At 44.0% G+C, this 17,529-nt stretch overlaps 2 protein-coding genes across 2 annotated transcripts in view; one reads left to right on the top strand and one right to left on the bottom strand.

The window, feature by feature from the left end:
* Nucleotides 1–5,308, bottom strand: part of COA1 (cytochrome c oxidase assembly factor 1) — a 131,724-nt gene extending 126,416 nt beyond the window's left edge. Inside the window, exons 1-2 of the mRNA XM_048839106.2 lie at nt 5,149–5,308; nt 3,100–3,278 (exon numbers count right to left, since the gene is read on the bottom strand). The gene's annotated coding sequence lies outside the window, so the exon portion shown is untranslated. The remainder of the gene's footprint in view (nt 1–3,099; nt 3,279–5,148) is intronic.
* A 173-nt stretch (nt 5,309–5,481) lies between these two features.
* BLVRA (biliverdin reductase A) overlaps nt 5,482–17,529 on the top strand; it is a 50,579-nt gene continuing 38,531 nt past the window's right edge. The window contains exon 1 of the mRNA XM_048839099.2: nt 5,482–5,630. The gene's annotated coding sequence lies outside the window, so the exon portion shown is untranslated. The remainder of the gene's footprint in view (nt 5,631–17,529) is intronic.

Genomic DNA, 17,529 nt, shown 5'->3' with positions numbered 1-17,529 from the left:
ACAAATTCCTTAAAAATACTTATAACCCATTTTTGCAGTCTCTTACTTCATACCAGTCAGCTGGCTTACTGCACTTTATCTTTTGGTTTTGACATCACATGCCGATCATTGCTCATGTCAAGCCTCAGCCTAGGTCTTGATTCGTTATCCTAAGCCACCTTACAGGCCCTCAGCCTGCTGGTTTTCTACTTGCGTTCCAGCATTAATCAATGTTTACATACTACGTATATAAGCCACAGTTACAGAATGTTTTTGATTTCCTCTCTGCATACTCACTGTCCCTCTGCCAAAGATGCAGAGTTTAAATAAAATTAAACTGCCCTGAAGGTCAACAGAATAGCAGGAGACAATTCACTAGTCCAAGAACCCTCCAGAGAGATCACCTGCTATTTCTAATGGTGTTTACTTGCAGTATGGTATTCAGCCACAGTGGCCCAGATCCACAAAGTTGCTTAGGCACATAAGTCCCAGCTTTAGGCTCTACTACAATTCACAAAGCTCCTGCTCAGCTGCTGGCTAACACTGAAGACTCCTCATTCAATGCCTACATTTCCAGTTTAAAAGTTCTCCTGCGTGCCTAAGTGTCTGCCTTTTAGTGTGTGTTCTGCTGTCTTGCTCGAGCCACCTAAACACACATCTCCCACCTAAGCTCTAACTTAATCCATGAACAGGAGGAAAGACAGTCAGGCAAATACCTATCTTCCTTGCTAGGCTCGATCTAGTAGGCATGCTCAGAACATGCCTACCACACTAGGTGCCTTTCAAAATCCTTCCACAGGAGGAGGAAGAGGTGATTCCACTTTGGATAAATCATTGGAGCAGGGGGACTTCTGTGGGAGTGGGTGTCTTAATCACCCAGCTATAGTATAAGTCTTTCTCTTGCATGTTCTCTCACTCTGGCCCAATGACTCTTTAAGTATTTAATCCAAACTAGAAGAGCTTTAAGGGGAGAGACTGAGGGAGTGCCACATTTGATTAGACTATTCCATAGCTCAAAGGTTAGTGCACATTTCTGAGAAGTGGGAGACCCCCTGTTCAAATAATTTCTCACACCTCAGGCAGAGGGGGGAATTGAACCTAGGTCTTCCCCATCCTAGGCAAGTAATGTAACAATTGAACTAAATGTTATAAGGAGGGTCCTGGTGGCAGCACTCTCCTCCTCCTCGTCCTGTAGTTATTTGGTGTGGTGTGAGAGAGGTGCTTCTTGCTTTCCCACAAGAAATAACTTAGGCACCTAAACCATCTGACTTCAGGAAAGAGATTCCTGGCTGTGAATCACAAGCAAAAGGAGGCAGCCTGGGCTTAGGTACCCAGCTCTGTGACAGGGGTGGGGCTCAGGGCACGCCCTTCTCATTGGCATTTCCCACTGGCTAGCTTGGACAGCTCCTTGTTTAGGGCGCTGGCTTTTGTGGATCTTATTTTAAGGTGCCTATCTCTCCCCATCCATTGTAGAGGGAGCCTAGGCACCTAACTCAGGCTTTGTGGATAGCAACGTTGTTCCTGTGATTTTCTAAATAGGCATTGTGACACTGTGTGTCACAACACTTAAGTGGATCTGGGCCTGTGGGAAACTGCCTGTCTCTGTGAGCAAATACAGACTTCCAGTCAGGATTTAATCTCTGCTAAACAAGACAAGGGAGACAAAGACAAATGCACAGTTTGAGTTCCAGTTATGGCTTTAATAACTGCCTCCTGTTTAACCAAACTGTGATTCCATATATCATGACAACTACCAGCCTCTGGATGTCCAATTCTAAGGTCCATCAAGGGATCTTCATTAATATCTGCTGTCATCGTGGCACATAAAAGAAGATACCGTTTTTAAGTAGCCAAATCCCAAATACGTAGGGCTTCATAGATTAAAATGAATATATTGAACTACATCTGGAAACCAACAGAGGAGGTCCTTATAGGCCCTTAAATAAGTGGGTAACCATATTCTTCACTAGTGGATGGTTCTGGCCTTTATGCAAAATAGGTACAGTAAAATATATTACACTCACATGGAGAAAAAGTAACTGAGTACATACAACAATCCTTCATTTCAAATCAAGCATTTTAAACCTAGGACCAAGTCTGTTCAGACAAGAATTTAAAAAGTATCAGAACTTCCTAAGTCTAAACAGATCTCAAAAACTCCTGAGAACAGGTGTTTCCACGGTATTTTATTACTTTTCCTGGCCAGAACCCCCAGAACCAGAAACATGCAAAAATGGGAACATCACAGAGTGGCTGGCCCTTTTAGGAGGATATAGGATCACCAGCCCCACCTGTGAAACAATTAGCTTGGGCTCCTTCGGTTGTGAGAAGCACTAAGGAAGGAGACAGACCCTCAGAGAGGAGGATCTGGCCCCATCTTGAGAAAGGGATGTTCAGGATTTCATGTATTGGACCGCAGAAGGGAATGTTTCAAATATCTAGACTGTGTGAGCTTTTCAAGGGGCCCTGAGCAGAAATGGAAAGTTAGGCAGGGTGCTGCAGAGTAACCCCGGGCCAAAAAGGGGCACTTAGGAACTAGTGACCCTGTTACAAGGGGAATCTTCTTTTTAACAAAAGATCTCCAAACTTTTTCAAATCTCCAAAAAGACCATTAAATTCCAAATGAAGGTTCAGATCCAATCGTAAGTGCCTATCCCACATACATTTATGCACTTACAGTACTTAACTTTACTACTATGAATGTTTGATGTCAATAAGACTGTTTACAATAGTCAAGTTAAGCAGGTGCAAAAATGTCTGCAAGAATGGGGCCTTATTTATCTCTACCCTTTGCCCATCCATGTTTTAAATCCAAATGTATCTTCATCTGTTTCACCACTGTAACTGTGAAGCAACTTTTACAGTCTGATCAGAATTTAGACTGTGGTGTTCTAATTACTATAGAGGAGGATTGTGAAATCATGAATCTGAGGTGGCAACAAGCTTTATTTTTCTGAAGTAAGATGACTACTACTCCAGACATTTCCAAGCATCCTCCCTTGCTACTACTTATTGCATCATGCATTTTTAGATCTTTGTCACATAATTGTAATTGCCACCAGGCTGTTTACGAAGTGATTCAAGTATTTTTAAACTCTTCTTACAGAGCCACTTTCTTACCTCATATAGCTGGTTGCCGAATTCTTGTTATATATTTCAGTTGTAACTTCTGTTTCTGGTGTGGTGTTCTATTTAGTTTAATGGTATCTGTGTTTGACAGCTTGTTGACATCTCTAGGACATGATGACAAGTTTTCTCCATTGAGAGGCCTCCAACAGCTGTAACCTAAACTGCAGACCCTGCAAGGATTGCAGGTGTCAGTCAAATCCTAATCACTTCAATAGTGATCACAGCTTTTTACAATACTACTCTGTTGTTGCAGACAGAGGGTATCACAGAATGAGAAGGTCACTAGTTACTGCCAGAGAGTTGATTAACACACCCGAGGCTTGCAAGGACTTACAACAACCACAGGGCTTGGAGGGAAAGGAAAGGGAATAATGAGTGGGAGGAGAAGAACAAGAAAGCCAGGAGAACAAGAAAAATGACAAACCAGTGAGATAGAAAACAATGAAAAATGCATGAGGGCTGGAAAGAGCTGGAGATAATCCGTCCTATTGGAAACTGTTCCTCTGCTCGATCACAGACAATGGGTGAGAGCCTGAAGCTCTTGAGCTTATCTATGCACAAAGTTGCACTTCTTTAACAATACTGGTAGAGTTAGTTATACAATCCCCCTAGTTTGGACACCATTATACTGATATAAAAGGTGCTTAAATAAGCATGGCTTATTTCGGTATAGAAATGGGAATAAGTTATACTGTATAGGGCACTTACATACTGATATAACTGCACTGACACTAGGAGTTGTATTGGTTTAACTAGCTCCAGAAAAAAATATCACACCCTAACCAGCATATCACTACAAAAACTGTTTAGACCAGGCCCCCTTTATACAAAGGGAGTTTTGCCTGAGTTAAGTGGTTTAGAAGGCATGGCTCCAGAAGAGCACATTTAAAGCTTAGCTGGCAAAAGAGATAAGGGAGGCCCGACTAGTCTCTGGTAAGAAAAGATAAAAAAAGGAGAAGTAGAAAAGAAGGCAAGTTTATCATGCTCTTTTGAGCATTAAAATGGTCCCCGATCCCTCCTGCATGATTTCAAAACACAGTCCTTCAGGAAACTAAAGTTGCAATCATATTTCTGAGCGCATGGAGAAACTCAAAGTACATTACCTCTACTGCTTCCACTAACTTACGTGGAGTTACTCCAGATTTACTGGACACTGGGGTTAACAAGAACAGAATTTGGCCCTTAGCTAAAACTCTGTAGTCATGGTTCAGATCCTCAAAAGTGTTTAGGCACCTAAATTCCATTGATTTCAGAGTTGGGTGGCTAAATACTTTGAGGATCTGGACCTAAGGGCCCGTGTAGTCCTGTAAATATTAATACAAAACACGAAAACCATTCAGCAGAAGCAGAGAATAGACGGTTGAACTCAGGAAGTTCCATGGCATTTAGAATCCAACTATTGGTGTTTGGCATTTGGAGCTTTTATAGCCATCTGACATTTAGCCTGGATCCTCAGTGCAAAGTGGGTGGGTTACTAGCCCCAGTGAAAGCAGCAGCTGGGCATTAGCCTACAGCCCCAGGCCCGCGGGGGTTGAAAGGACCAATAAACTCAGATGAGAGGCTTTAATTGTGTGTAGACAGGATGAGGGCAACATTTGAGTTAACTCAGCAGAAAAGAAATGAGAGGCCGGTTGGTGAGGGGAGGGTGACACTAGGAATGTGAGGGACAGCTGATGGTGGATGAGAAGCAGTTTCCGTAGAAAAGGAAAGAAAAGAGAAGTAAAGTCTTCCCTCCCCCATCTAGTTATACTGAGAGGTTGTGTCCCACCTGTCCCATGCCTATCCTAGGAATAGGTTTCTGTGGAACATGCCAGCCTGAGCCAGGCAGAGCTAGGCTGAACTGGGTTTGCAGTTTCATAGGTTGTGACATCCCAGCAATAGCACTGCTGGCTTGGCTCAGGTGCCCGTGGACTGGCACCACTACCTAGGGTGGGCAAGCACAGGTTCTGCAGATGCAGACTGAGTGAGGCATTGCAGAGCTAGGCTTGCCACAGGCTGCTGTAGTGTGTGCCCGCCTGGGCCAGGCATTGCAGGGCTCACCTGGCTTTGCACGGGTTCCTGTGGAAGGTGCCTGCCCACACATTGCAGGGCAGGGTTGAGTTTGCTCAGTCGAGCGGGAGGATGTGCCAGCCTAGGCTGGGCAGGGCTTGCTCATGCTCCCATTTCCTTCGGCCCCATCAGCTACACCCCTCACGTGCTTTCCCCTTGCTCATCCTGTCTCCTCTACAACTTAAAGGAGTCACGGAGCGTAGCGGTTTCCAGCAGCCCCTGCTGAAGGGATTCCGCTTGTCCCCATTCCGGACCGATTTCTCCTTCCCTGATCCCTAGCCAACATGATACCCTTTCGCTTCGCCCTTTCAGCCCGCCCTTGCTTCTATCAGACGCCTGGGAAAGGGGGCGGCGCCTCGCTGGCAGCAGGAGTTGTGTAAGCGGAGAGTGAGAGTGAGAGTGAGAGTGAGAGCAGCACATTGATGAGCTGAGAGTTCGTTGTGTAAGCGGGATCTGCGGGGCACTGCAGAGGGGTAAGCAACGATCTCTTCCCTCCTCGGTTAGCTAAAGAGGGTGGCAGCGTTCATTCAGCCCCATTAACAGCATTAGGATGCTGGGGGTTGTTGCTGGTTGATTACGCTGTCCCTCCACCCTCCCCAAAATTGTTTGCCATTGCCACCATATAGCGTTCCATGTTTGGGTTTTTGGATGGGAGGATAGGAGAGCTATTCCAGTAGCTCATGCTGCTTATTGATTTTGTAACCCTCATGCACCCTGCAAAAAATGAAACCAGAAAACACAAACTAATTTTAAAAAGGGTGGGGATGGGGAGTGAGCTTGGTTGGAAAAACTGTGAGATCCAGTGCCCTCTGGAAGTGGAAAGGAATATTATCTTTCCATGTTAGTAGTTTAAAAGAGTGCACCATACAGAAGGAGTGGAGTGTGGTTTAGGAGTTAGAAGGCTGGGGTGAGTCAAGTTTCCTGGATTCTATTCCCCTTGGTAGCATCTGACCTTGGCCATAGCGTTGCTGAGCTCCCAGAAATCCCTTGAAGTCAGAGGCAGCTGCAGGTGCTTAGCATATCTCAAAATTAGACAAATTAACCTTACTGCCTCACTACTTATCCATATGTAAAATGGGGATAATACTCCTACCCTAAGTCTTGTGAGGCTTAACTTATTTTGTGAAGCGCTGGGAGATGGTCAGCTGAAAAAGCCGTCTAGCATTGGGAAGTGTGGTTCTTTTATTACATTCTCAAACTTCAGTGGAATGTAGAAAGAATATGCATGTTGGTTCACCCTTTTGCTCAGTAATCTCAAAGTATGCCACCAAACAGTAAGAAATGAAGGTTTACAACATGTGTGTGAAGGCACCTCTCCAATTTACACAGGGAGAAAGTGAGGCTCAGAGAGACATTAAATACCATGCTTGATATCACAGGGGAAGTCTTTAACAGAGTCAGTAACTGAATACAGACCTAGTTCTCTGTCCTATGCTTTAGTCGCAAGACCTGCCTCCTTTTTTTTAAAAAATACATTAAATGGCTAAAATTCAAAGACTTAATACAAATCAGATTTAAATAACTCAATTATCAAAAAATGTGCCACTTTGCTTCTCCTTTCTATTTAAATTGAGAGCAGTGGTACATCCCCTCCCAGGGTGTGCGTTCACCACCACCAACATCCATCCCAGGTTACAGTGTCAAGCCCTGCCCCTTCAAGTGCTTACACACAAGAGTAGTGAGTCCCACTGACTTCAGAGAGATTACTTGCATGCACAGTTTTGCAGGACTGAGGCCTAAATTATTTTTTTCTGGACTACCTTTGGAAGAAATTGAGGAAAAGTCTTTACTTTCTCTGGTTATGTAAGTGTTATATTCAGAATTTTGATTTTGGCTTGTTGCCTCTTTAGAGGCAGGAAACACAGAGACTGAGAGCCTTTGTGAAGTATCCCAAGGGCCAAACTAGATAACTCTGCGCTTTATCTTAGCAGTTGTCCAAAACTAGATAGCTGATAAGTATCAACTAGGGCCAATAGCTCATTGAACAGATTGTCAACAGGAAAGAAAGGCAGAAGACAGCACTATAATATGTAACTTGCTGCACTACTGCACTAGCTCACCTCATTTAGTGCCAGATTAATATCCTGATGCCAGGAGAGCCAGTGGGCATTGCAGGTGCCCTGTCCTGTTTCTGTGTTACAGATGCTAACACTGAACAGCACAAATGCCGAGATCAATAAATATGGGTTTGCATATCTTTTTGGTGTGTTCAGATAAATATGGTGGAAAAAGGAAATAAATTGACTCTTTATTTCACACATCAGGAATACAAAGTTATAACCCACATAGCTGGGCGGGGGGACAAGGTACTGCTACCCTTACTTCTGCACTGCTGCTGGCGATGGTGCTGCCTTCAGAGCTGGGCAGCTGGAGAGCAGTGGCTGCTGGCCGAGATCCCAGCTGTGAAGACAGCGCCATCACCAGCAGCAGCGCCAAAGTAAGGATGGCAAGGTATGGTATTTCCACCCTTACTTCGGCGCTGCTGTCTGCAGAGCTGGGCCCTCAACCACCCAGCTCTGAAGGCAGCAGCACAGAAGTAAGAGTGGCAATACTGCAACGCCCCTAAAATAACCTTGCAATTCCCCCCTCCCTGCAACTCTTTTGATTCAGGACCCTCAATTTGAGAAATACTGGTCTCCCCCATGAAATCTGTGTAGTGTAGGGTAAAAGCACACAAAAGACCAGATTTCACTGTCCGTGGCACGTTTTTCATGGCCACGAATTTGGTAGCGCCCTAACTATGTAACTCTTTGACATGTGTAGAGCAGTGGTTCTCAACTTGCGGCCCAATCAGCACACAGCTGTGGCCCATGTGACAGCCTCAGGGCCATACAGATAAGTATATATATATTGTGTGGATGTGGCCACATAACACATAGAGAGCTATGTATGTGGCTCACGATGGCAAATAGGTTGAGAACCACTGGTGTAGAGTGCCAGGGTGCTAGAGCTTCTCAACATAACAGTTGTATGAGTTGTTGTTTGTTTTTTAACATGGGCAGAACAATGTATTTTTTCCTAACTACCTTCCTGGAACTGGCTGAAGTATTTTAGCTGAAAACTTCCCTGAAAGACTCCACCTGAGGCAAACACCCAGCACAGAAAGTTTTAGCCCAAATGATTTAAGTTGTAAGCAACTGCAAACAGGATGTTATAATGTGAAGAGTCAGGCAACCTTAACCATAGGCATCACTGCCTATAATATTTATTAATTTACCCTTAAAATTACCCTTACTTTGGGACAGGGAAACTTCCTTTCCACTTGAGAGCAAGTCTGTTTGGGAACTTTCCCTGTTCATGTTCACATGTGATTGGTTTCCAAATTAATTTCTTTTTCCTAGACCAGCCCAAGTAGCTTCTTTAAGAAATGAATCCAGAGAATGTTTGGAATCAACAGGAGGCTTCAGTAGGGAATTGTTTTGGTAAATGCTATTCCTAGAGGAGGGGCAGAGCACACTCCATGCAACCACAAAGAAGAATCTCTTTTCTTTCATTCTCTCTTTTACTTACCTTTTCTGCTTATCTTTCTGTTAATTACTACTTTCAAAATTCCATATTGCAGATATGTGTGTTCCACTGTAGCTTAGGAGACATAAGGCAATTAAGAGCTTATTATTTAGCAATTAAGGATCAAGCCTTAAATTCCAAGGCATGTTGTCAAGCGTTAAGGCCCCACATTTACAATTTATTTGTAATGAGTTTTGTAGAAAAAATATGAAACTGACCTGTCTGGTCTCATTTTTTGAGTGGAATGAAATTTTTAAAAAAGGCAAACATAATGAAGAATAAATTAGATTTTAAAAATTTGTTTTTGTAAGAACACAGGGAAGGGAATTTCTATTTTTAAATATGTTTTAACCAAATAGTTCAGCCAACCTAAGGCATGTTTAATGTGCCTATTACCATGGTAACTACACATTAAGCTCCACATTAAGGGTTGCACTTGTCTGTAAAGAACCCTGTCCTTTACCACTTCTTGGCTCAGCTACTCTGAAACCTATCTTTAGCTGTTGTTTTCACTTTTCAATAATCCCTTCCTTTCCTCATAAGGGTTTTATTTTTGTTCCTGCTGTTCTCTTCCTCCTCCCTCTCTTCCCTTTCCCCCCTCCCCCCCGGATGAAAAGCTGTAGGGGAGAATATAAGATTGTTAAAGAAGGAAAGAAAACCCAAGAAACCTAAAAAAGAAAAGGAGTACTTGTGGCACCTTAGAGACTAACCAATTTATTTGAGCATAAGCTTTGGTGAGCTACAGCTCACCGATGAAGTGCCACAAGTACTCCTCTTCTTTTTCTGGATACAGACTAACTCGGCTGCTACTCTGAAACCAAGAAACCTAGAGTAACAACAGCTGAGCTAAAGTTGCGGTGCAGGATATAAGGTGCTTTATGGACAAACATAGGCCCCAGTCCTCCAAGCTGATCCACTGAAGATGAAGGGGCTCCACACAGGCATCTGGTGCATGGATCAAGTTACAGGATCAAAGCCTTAGTACTGCCATTATTCTGGTATTTAAGCGGTTTTCCACTGACTCCAGTAAGCATAGGCACTGATTCCGTGGGTGCTTCATGGCTGGAGCACTCATGGGGAAAAAATTGTGGGTGCTTAGCACCCACCAGCAGCCCCACTATCAGCTCCTCTCCGGTGGCCCCGCCGATCAGCTCCCCCAGCAATCAGCTATTCCGTGATGTGCAGGAGGCTCAGAAAGAGGCAAGGTTGGGATGGGCCCTTTGAAGTGGGGCGGGGCCTGGGGCAGAGACGGGGGGAGCACCCCCCGGCACATTAAAAAGTCTGCACCTCTGCCAGTAGGACATAGCAATTCAGGAATAGGATTGGAGGACTTTTAATTTGGCATTTGGTGGTAGATTTAGAAACCACTCTGGTTTGGTCTTTTACTTTTCATCAAGCTACCTTGTTGACATTTCTCTGGAGTGCTCACTGCCCACTTAGCTGAAAGAGTGAACAATATGTCTTTATAAATCAGTAGAATTCTTTTGTATGCTTACTCTTAAGGGCACATGTCAATATGTATAGAACAGACTTTTCATACGAATTAAATCACAGGTTCATAGAAATTAGAGACGGAAAAGGCTAATTAAATCATCACCTCTGTGCCCTTATTAATTACTTCTAGAGTGCCAGAAGTATGTAAGGCTCTTTACAGACAAGTATAAAGACAAACTCTCGTCCACAAAATGCTCAGAAACTAGACAGTAGTGATGTATACACCAAGCATGGTCCAGGAAAACCGTGAAAACCAAGAGCTCCAGAATTCTAATTTGGTTGGCCCAGGCACCCAAATTCTAGAAATGCATAGCTGTGGAATAAATAAATTTTTTTTCTATTTGAATAGAGAATCAGGTCGTTCTATGCACCATGCTTTTGTTAAACTGTTATAATTGTTCCCAGGCTCTTTTGAACATTAGCATGTGAATAACATTCATATGATCTTAACACCTGAGCAGACTATGACCTGGTGGGTGGATTATTGCTACTCAGACTAAAAGATTCTGCTTTGGCACTCCAGCGAAGCATAGAAAGGGGTGATTGAGGGGGAAAGATCAGGGATACAGAATAATGTGTTCTGTGTTAGAATATGCAAACTTCCAATGGTACCCAAGAGGTAACCACAGTATTGTCCGCTCTCTTACTCCAGTAACATAACCCTTTTGATGAGTTTCCATTCAAAGAGAACCAAATTCTGTATGTCTTACTCTCCTGAGTAGTCCCATTGTTTTCAGTGAACCTATTTGTGTGAGTAAGTCAAGAATGATTAGGCCCATAATCTGTACATTTGTTTATCTACTATGAATAAAGATTTGGTAGCATTTGGTATAGAGTGTTTTGTTCAGGAGCTCAGCCAGACTGTTAAATTGATGTAGGTCAGGTTGTTTTTTTTTTTTAAATGCCAGTATGACTCTCAGGTCAGTCGTGTAGGTCTCTAAACATGCCAGAGGTGCCATATTACTTGTATTCTTGGGAAATGCACCAGGAGTTTGAATGCCACAAATAGAGTTACACAACTCGGCTGGTATGGAAGTTTTAACATGGTTTGAGGCCACAGACTGTAAGTGCTGTAGGGTTGCATGCATTTGTTTGAGCTCAGTTTTCAATGTTCATATTATTTACAATCATATTTTCAGAGGTGGCCACAGATTTTGTGGGCCTGACTTTCAAAAGTGTTGAGCGTCCAAAACTCCAACTGAAGACCTCACGAACACAGCACATCCAAAAATCAGGTCTAAACTGTCTCATCCAAACATTGAGATAGCCAATAGCTCTGGCCACTGTTGAAAATTTTGGCTTTAAGGCATTATTCATTTGTATCTGTAACCTTCTTAAATAGCGGTAAGTAACCAATAATCATGTTTGGAAGCATATCTTGCATTTATTATCCTCCATATTAAATAAAAATTGCTGTCGCTCTGCTCAGCACAGCATTTTCAAAGGTAAGAAGTATTCCCATCTATGTAATGGTGGCATTGCTAATGAACCCATAACCTTAGTAGCTAAGTGCCAGTAAATAAGCGTTGTCACCTTGAATAGTCAGTGGAATGTGGTTTGAAAATAATGTTATTCTGATGGGTGTTCCTGAGCCACTCCTGGTGATGACCAGCTTGCTTTAAAATAATAATATTTGTGATAATGTCAGAAGGAGAGCCTAGTAGAAGAAACCATAAAAACATCTGTCTGCTTTCATATTTGTCTGCTATAATGATCCCAACAATAATGGTGGGGCTGGATTGTGTCTGGTGGTCTGTCACTTTGCAAGGGGAAGAGGAACCATATCCCTTCCTTTCCATTAATGTCCCTCCTCAGAGGCTGGGGACAATATGGTCCTTTCACTACCCTGAGCACAAGATTCTGTGAAGTTGCACCTAAAACAGCACTGCCATGGTCTTTCTCCTTCTGCACTGGGCTGAGGACCTAGGGAAGCATGTGCTGCACCTCTTCGAAGGAAGAGTTGTCTTCCCTTTGTGCTCCCAGAGCATACCTGAGTGGAGACCCTGGCTGTCAGAACTGTTTCTGGAACAGGGCACCTTAACATTTTCCCCCACCATGGCCCTTTAACTGTGAATTGCTTTTTAAACTTGAATGGGTTGATCCTGCAAGGTGGTGATCAACTCCTGGGAGCTGCTGAATCTCCTCAGCTCCCTGTGAAGTCAGTGTAGAGGGTCACCACATTACAGAAATGAACTCGACATTTCCTTTGCCTGGCCCTTAAATCCCTGCTACACCAGGCTGCTCACTTGTTCAGTCTCTTCCTTTGGGTTTCCATATAGCCTCTGTCACAAAGGCTCTCACTTTTCATTGAAATGGCTGCCACCAACAGGAGGGAAAAGGAGGTGGGGGGAAGTGCAGTTTACAAAGGAGATGTATGTACTGTCCTCCTGTGTTCTACTGTTTTGTTTTTTTAAATGCTGTTAGACTTTCTGACAGCTGGACTGAACTAAACAGGTGTAAATCCTTACAGCTCGTCTTGGGGAAACCCAATTGTTCAGGAAGTCTGGGAAAAATTTTAGCCTGTATTGTAAGACGTGCCTGATACAAACAAGGAATGAGGGAGACAGCAAAATAAAGCTGAAGCAGGGGCAGAAAAGTCTTTCATGCTGTTACAGGACAAGAAGTAAAGGACATGGGAAATGCCTCTGAATGAGTCAGTCAGTCAGCTTTAGTAATAGAGCTGCTAACATGAGCAGACTGGAGAGTTGTAGTTTGTTTTAGGTAACAGAAGCTTAATTGGCAAAAACAATTGTGTCTTTAAATAATACCTTGCACTTCTATACTGCCTTCCAACAAAGCATCTCAAAAGGCTTGAGGAAGGTTTTATTGATTCAAATAAGAGCACCTGGGCCTCTTTCTCTGTTGCTCTTTGTCTTATGTAATCATGTATGCCAGTGGTTCTGAAACTTTTGTACTGGTGACCCCAGTTTTAGGGTGGAGGCTGACAGCTCGCAACCCCCCATGTAATAACCTCGTGACCTCAAACTGGGGGTCGGGACCCCTTAGAGGAACTCCTGATTTATGCCAATGTAAAATGGTGGATGTGGTAATATCTTTTATTGGACCAACTTCTCTTGGTGAGAGCGGCAAGCTTTTGAGCCACATGGAGCTCTTCTTCAGGTTGATAGTGCTTTACATCCACTTTGTACTGAAGTAAATGGCTGCACAAGATGCAGGATGGTAGTGAATCAGCCCCTCTGTCTGAGGCTCTAAGCACCTTTGACCTAATTTTAAAAGTTCAATAATTGATAAAGTATCACAACTTCTTCTTCTTCGAGTGCTTGCTTATGTCGACTCCATTGTAGGTATGCACACGCCCACGTGCACAGTCGTCGGAGATTTTTGCCTTAGCGGTATCCGTAGGGCCAGCTGTGTCGCCCCCTTGAGTGCCATGCTCATGCCACTTGTATATTACATGTTGCCAGCTCTACAGTCTCTGAGTTCCCTCTTACCACCCATGGTGGTCAGTTGGAGCGTCTTTCCTTGCTCATAGAGGACTTGCAATTTTTCTTATCTTGGACTTCGTGCCTTTAGGCTTTGTACATAGTAATCTTTAGTGTTAAGTATCTGTTTATTGTAGAGACTAACCAATTATTTGAGCATAAGCTTTCGTGAGCTACAGCTCACTTTATTGGATGCATACTGTGGAATGTGTAGAAGATCTTTTTATACACACAAAACATGAAAAAATACCTCCCCCCACCCCACTCTCCTGCTGGTAATAGCTTATCTAAAGTGATCACTCTCCTTACAATGGTATGATAATCAAGTTGGGCCATTTCCAGCACAAATCCTCTAGTGGGTTTGGGGGGGGGGGAGAAGAAAACCTGGATTTGTGCTGGAAATGGCCCAACTTGATTATCATACACATTGTAAGGAGAGTGATCACTTTAGATAAGCTATTACCAGCAGGAGAGTGGGGTGGGGGGAGGTATTTTTTCATGCTTTGTGTGTATAAAAAGATCTTCTACACTTTCCACAGTATGCATCCAATGAAGTGAGCTGTAGCCCACGAAAGCTTATGCTCAAATGAATTGGTTAGTCTCTAAGGTGCCACAAGTACTCCTTTTCTTTTTGCGAATACAGACTAACACGGCTGTTACTCTGAAACCTGTTTATTGTAGTAGTTAGTGTAGTAGTTAGGCCCCAGCAGGGACTTTGCCCCAAGAGGGGCATGGCCCGGTCTCTGGGCTTTAAGCCCTGAGAATCCTGTAACAGGCCTATGCCTGCTTGCGACCCCCACAGCAGCTGTCTCAAGTGCCTGAGGGAAGCGCACGTTAAATAGAGGTGGCAGATTTGTAAAAACTTTCCACCTCGCACATAAAAGGAGAATGACATCAGGCTCAGAGCCCTCCTTATGGAGTCCGCCCTCTGCCCAGCATCAGAGCTGTCCCAGCACCTCAGCATCGGTGGGAAGTACACCACTGGCACCAGGGGCCAACCTGACACCGCTCTACTTTGCTGGTGCCAAAGAAGAGGTCTAAGAAGCATGGCTCCCCGGCGCCGACCAAAAATGGCGAGTTAGCAGTAAGCAAAGAGCCTGTCCCAAACCGCCTGCCTACCCCGGAGCCTCGCAGTCAGCCCTCTCTGGTTGGGGACGTCAGCCTGGTGGAAGGTCCTTCTGCAAGCAGGACTGGACCAACTCCCCTGCCGGCACCGATGCCTTCAACAGCTCAGGTGTTGAAGGAGCACAGGTCTCCACCTGCGTAACCAGCACTGCCAGTGTCACAGGCTTCGTCTGAGGCTCCCCAAGAGGGCAAGTCAGCCGATAAGGCTCCTGAGGGAGCAGAGGAGTGCCACCAATCCCTCCAGACGATGGCGCACTCTCAACCTCCATACCGCTGGTCGCCAGTGTCATCATCAAGATTGGTGCGGATTCACCGGCTACAGGGTTGTGGTGGACATCTTGTCTACACGGCTTGATGAGAGGGAGACACCGGTCCTGCTATTACCGACCCTGATTGCCATCCCAAAGGTCGTCGTCCCGGTGCCAGTCCCAGTCACGGACACCGTGGGAACAATCTCCTTCACACCTCCAATCTCCTCAGCGCCAGACCCTCGCCGCACCATCGGTACCGGTCCCCTTGGGTGGGGCACCGGTCTCTGGTGTCAATGGTCTCTAGGCAGACCCAAGCCTTGACAGCCCCTCCGTGGTCTCCAGAAGGGGGCTCCTCCGGAACCGAGGGCCGCTTCAGCCCATCATCTCAACCTCAGCGGCGAGATTGGGCATTCGAGCCGGCAGCAAGGCAGTGGCAGACAGGGCAGTCACCTGCTCAGTGGCAACATTGGAACGCCTGGGGGGTCCCAGTCATGACGATGCCCCCTTTGATCTATTTGTTGGCTGCCGCCATGGAACAGCAGCCACCCGGGCCTGGTACTGGAGGCACACCCGGTGGCCGAGTCTCAAGAGGTTGTACTGGCTGAGAGTGCTGCAAACCTGTGACTACTTAGTTGATAGCTAAACAAAAAATTGAATACCCCACCTATTCAAGGGTAAGCAATGCTCAGTGCTTTATCCAGCCCTGCCCCATGAAACACCATTTTTAAAATTCAAAATCTTTCTTCTCATTGGCTTATGACAAACTCTCTGGAAATGGCCCAGAGCCTTCGATATATTGGATTGGAAGCACACTCTGCAAACATAAGTTGTACTGTGTTATTTAAGTCATACATATCACAGCTAGGCATGAGGCCAGCGCAGATCTGCCTTTACAAAACAGGTTTCATAAGTATATAATTATTGTTGCTTATTAGACTTGCTAGCAAGGGGAGACACAAATGAGACATTGTAACATTGTGCTGTAATTATATGCACTGCATGTGGGTACTTAGGTCATTGCTGTTTTACAGAATCCTGCCTTAGATATCTTACTATGTAGCCTCAGTCCTCTCACACATGGTCAAGCTTCTGTAGATAACGGATGTAGCGGAACCACAGTGGTTCAAATTATGTAATTGGTTAATATATGTGATGATCTCTGAAAGCACTCTATTCATATTCACTTACTTTGCCTAGAATTAGATGGAGACAGCAGGGAAGCAGAATTTCCAAGCATTTCTTCTCCCCCATAAAGGCTCCCATTCACTACTTTTCTCTTTTCCTATCCTTTCTCATTCTCTCTTTCTGGAATGTCATAGTTAAAATTGGAGAAGACCTTTAAAAAGAGAATGAAGTACATCACCTTGCAACAGCAGAGCTATAGATCATCTTTAGGCTACATTTCCTAAGCTGGCTGCCTATAATAGCACCAACAAAATGTGTTTGCCCTCAATATTCTGCATGGAAAACTCACCCTTGTGCCAGTCAGAGGACATTTGTACATGCAACCAGGTAATTGTGCAAATAAGGGCCTCTTTGGGCATTACAGTTACCTGGTGTTGCATGTAGAAAATGTCCATTGTCACATACAAATATGTGTCTTGTGCTCACAATGGATGTGCCCACAAATTTTGTGGCTGCAGTTTAAGCAAACATGTGGCTCATAGGATGCCAGACCTTAAGCAAAAGTACACTAGACCATTAGTGCAGAACGTTCTATCTTATAGTACGAGAGAGCTGTCATTTTAGGGAAGAAAAGTAAGTAGCATGAACATATAGCATAAAATAATATCCAAATTCTTTTACCTAGTCTGTCCCAGGATGTAGGGGATCGTTATCAGAATATTAACATTGTTTAAAAGAAGTCAGTAGGTACAGCGAAGGGAGCGTTTTGTGAATTGCAATATGTTCTCCTTTCAACTTTCTTTCTTATTCATGTTCTTAATTTTGCAAGTTGTGGGAATAATTTGAGTCAATGTAGAACTTCTCGTTCACTCTCTACAGGACCAAACTTGATGGATAATTATTAGAACTGTTTCGCTGGGTGCAATTTTGTAGTGTAATTGCATGGGGCTGCTGATGAGGATAAGCATGCTAGTCTGCAGGGAAGCGTATAGCTGTACTATGGAATCATTTTTCTTTTTCATTTTTTATGCTTTCAAAATAGTGTCAATCTAGCCCCTAAGTGTATGTATTCAAAATTTCATGCTCACATTCTGGGGTGCTCCAAAACTCTGATTTGTCCATGCAAATAAGGAAATTAGATTATCTGGCTACTTGATTTGCATACAAAACTGCAGTTTTCTTGTTCAAGTCTAAATATTTTCAGGAGCTCAGACCTAACCCAGGCAAATTCAAAGGTTGCTTTTGAAAACATGTCCTGTTTATATATAAAATTGTTCCTCCTAAAAATAGCATGTGGATATAATGTGGAGTGATATACGGAAAGGAATGTACTTTTTAAGTATCTTTTTAATCAATGTATGAAAAATTTAATTCACTCTATTATTTATTTCAGTGTGGTAGCCGTGTTAGTCTGTATCTGCAAAAAG

The sequence above is a fragment of the Caretta caretta genome, chromosome 2 (assembly GCF_965140235.1).
Source record: "Caretta caretta isolate rCarCar2 chromosome 2, rCarCar1.hap1, whole genome shotgun sequence".
In the NCBI taxonomy this organism is placed as follows: Eukaryota; Metazoa; Chordata; order Testudines; family Cheloniidae; genus Caretta; species Caretta caretta.
Note: the sequence above shows the minus strand (reverse complement) of the source record. Positions and strands in the feature narration are given on the sequence as shown.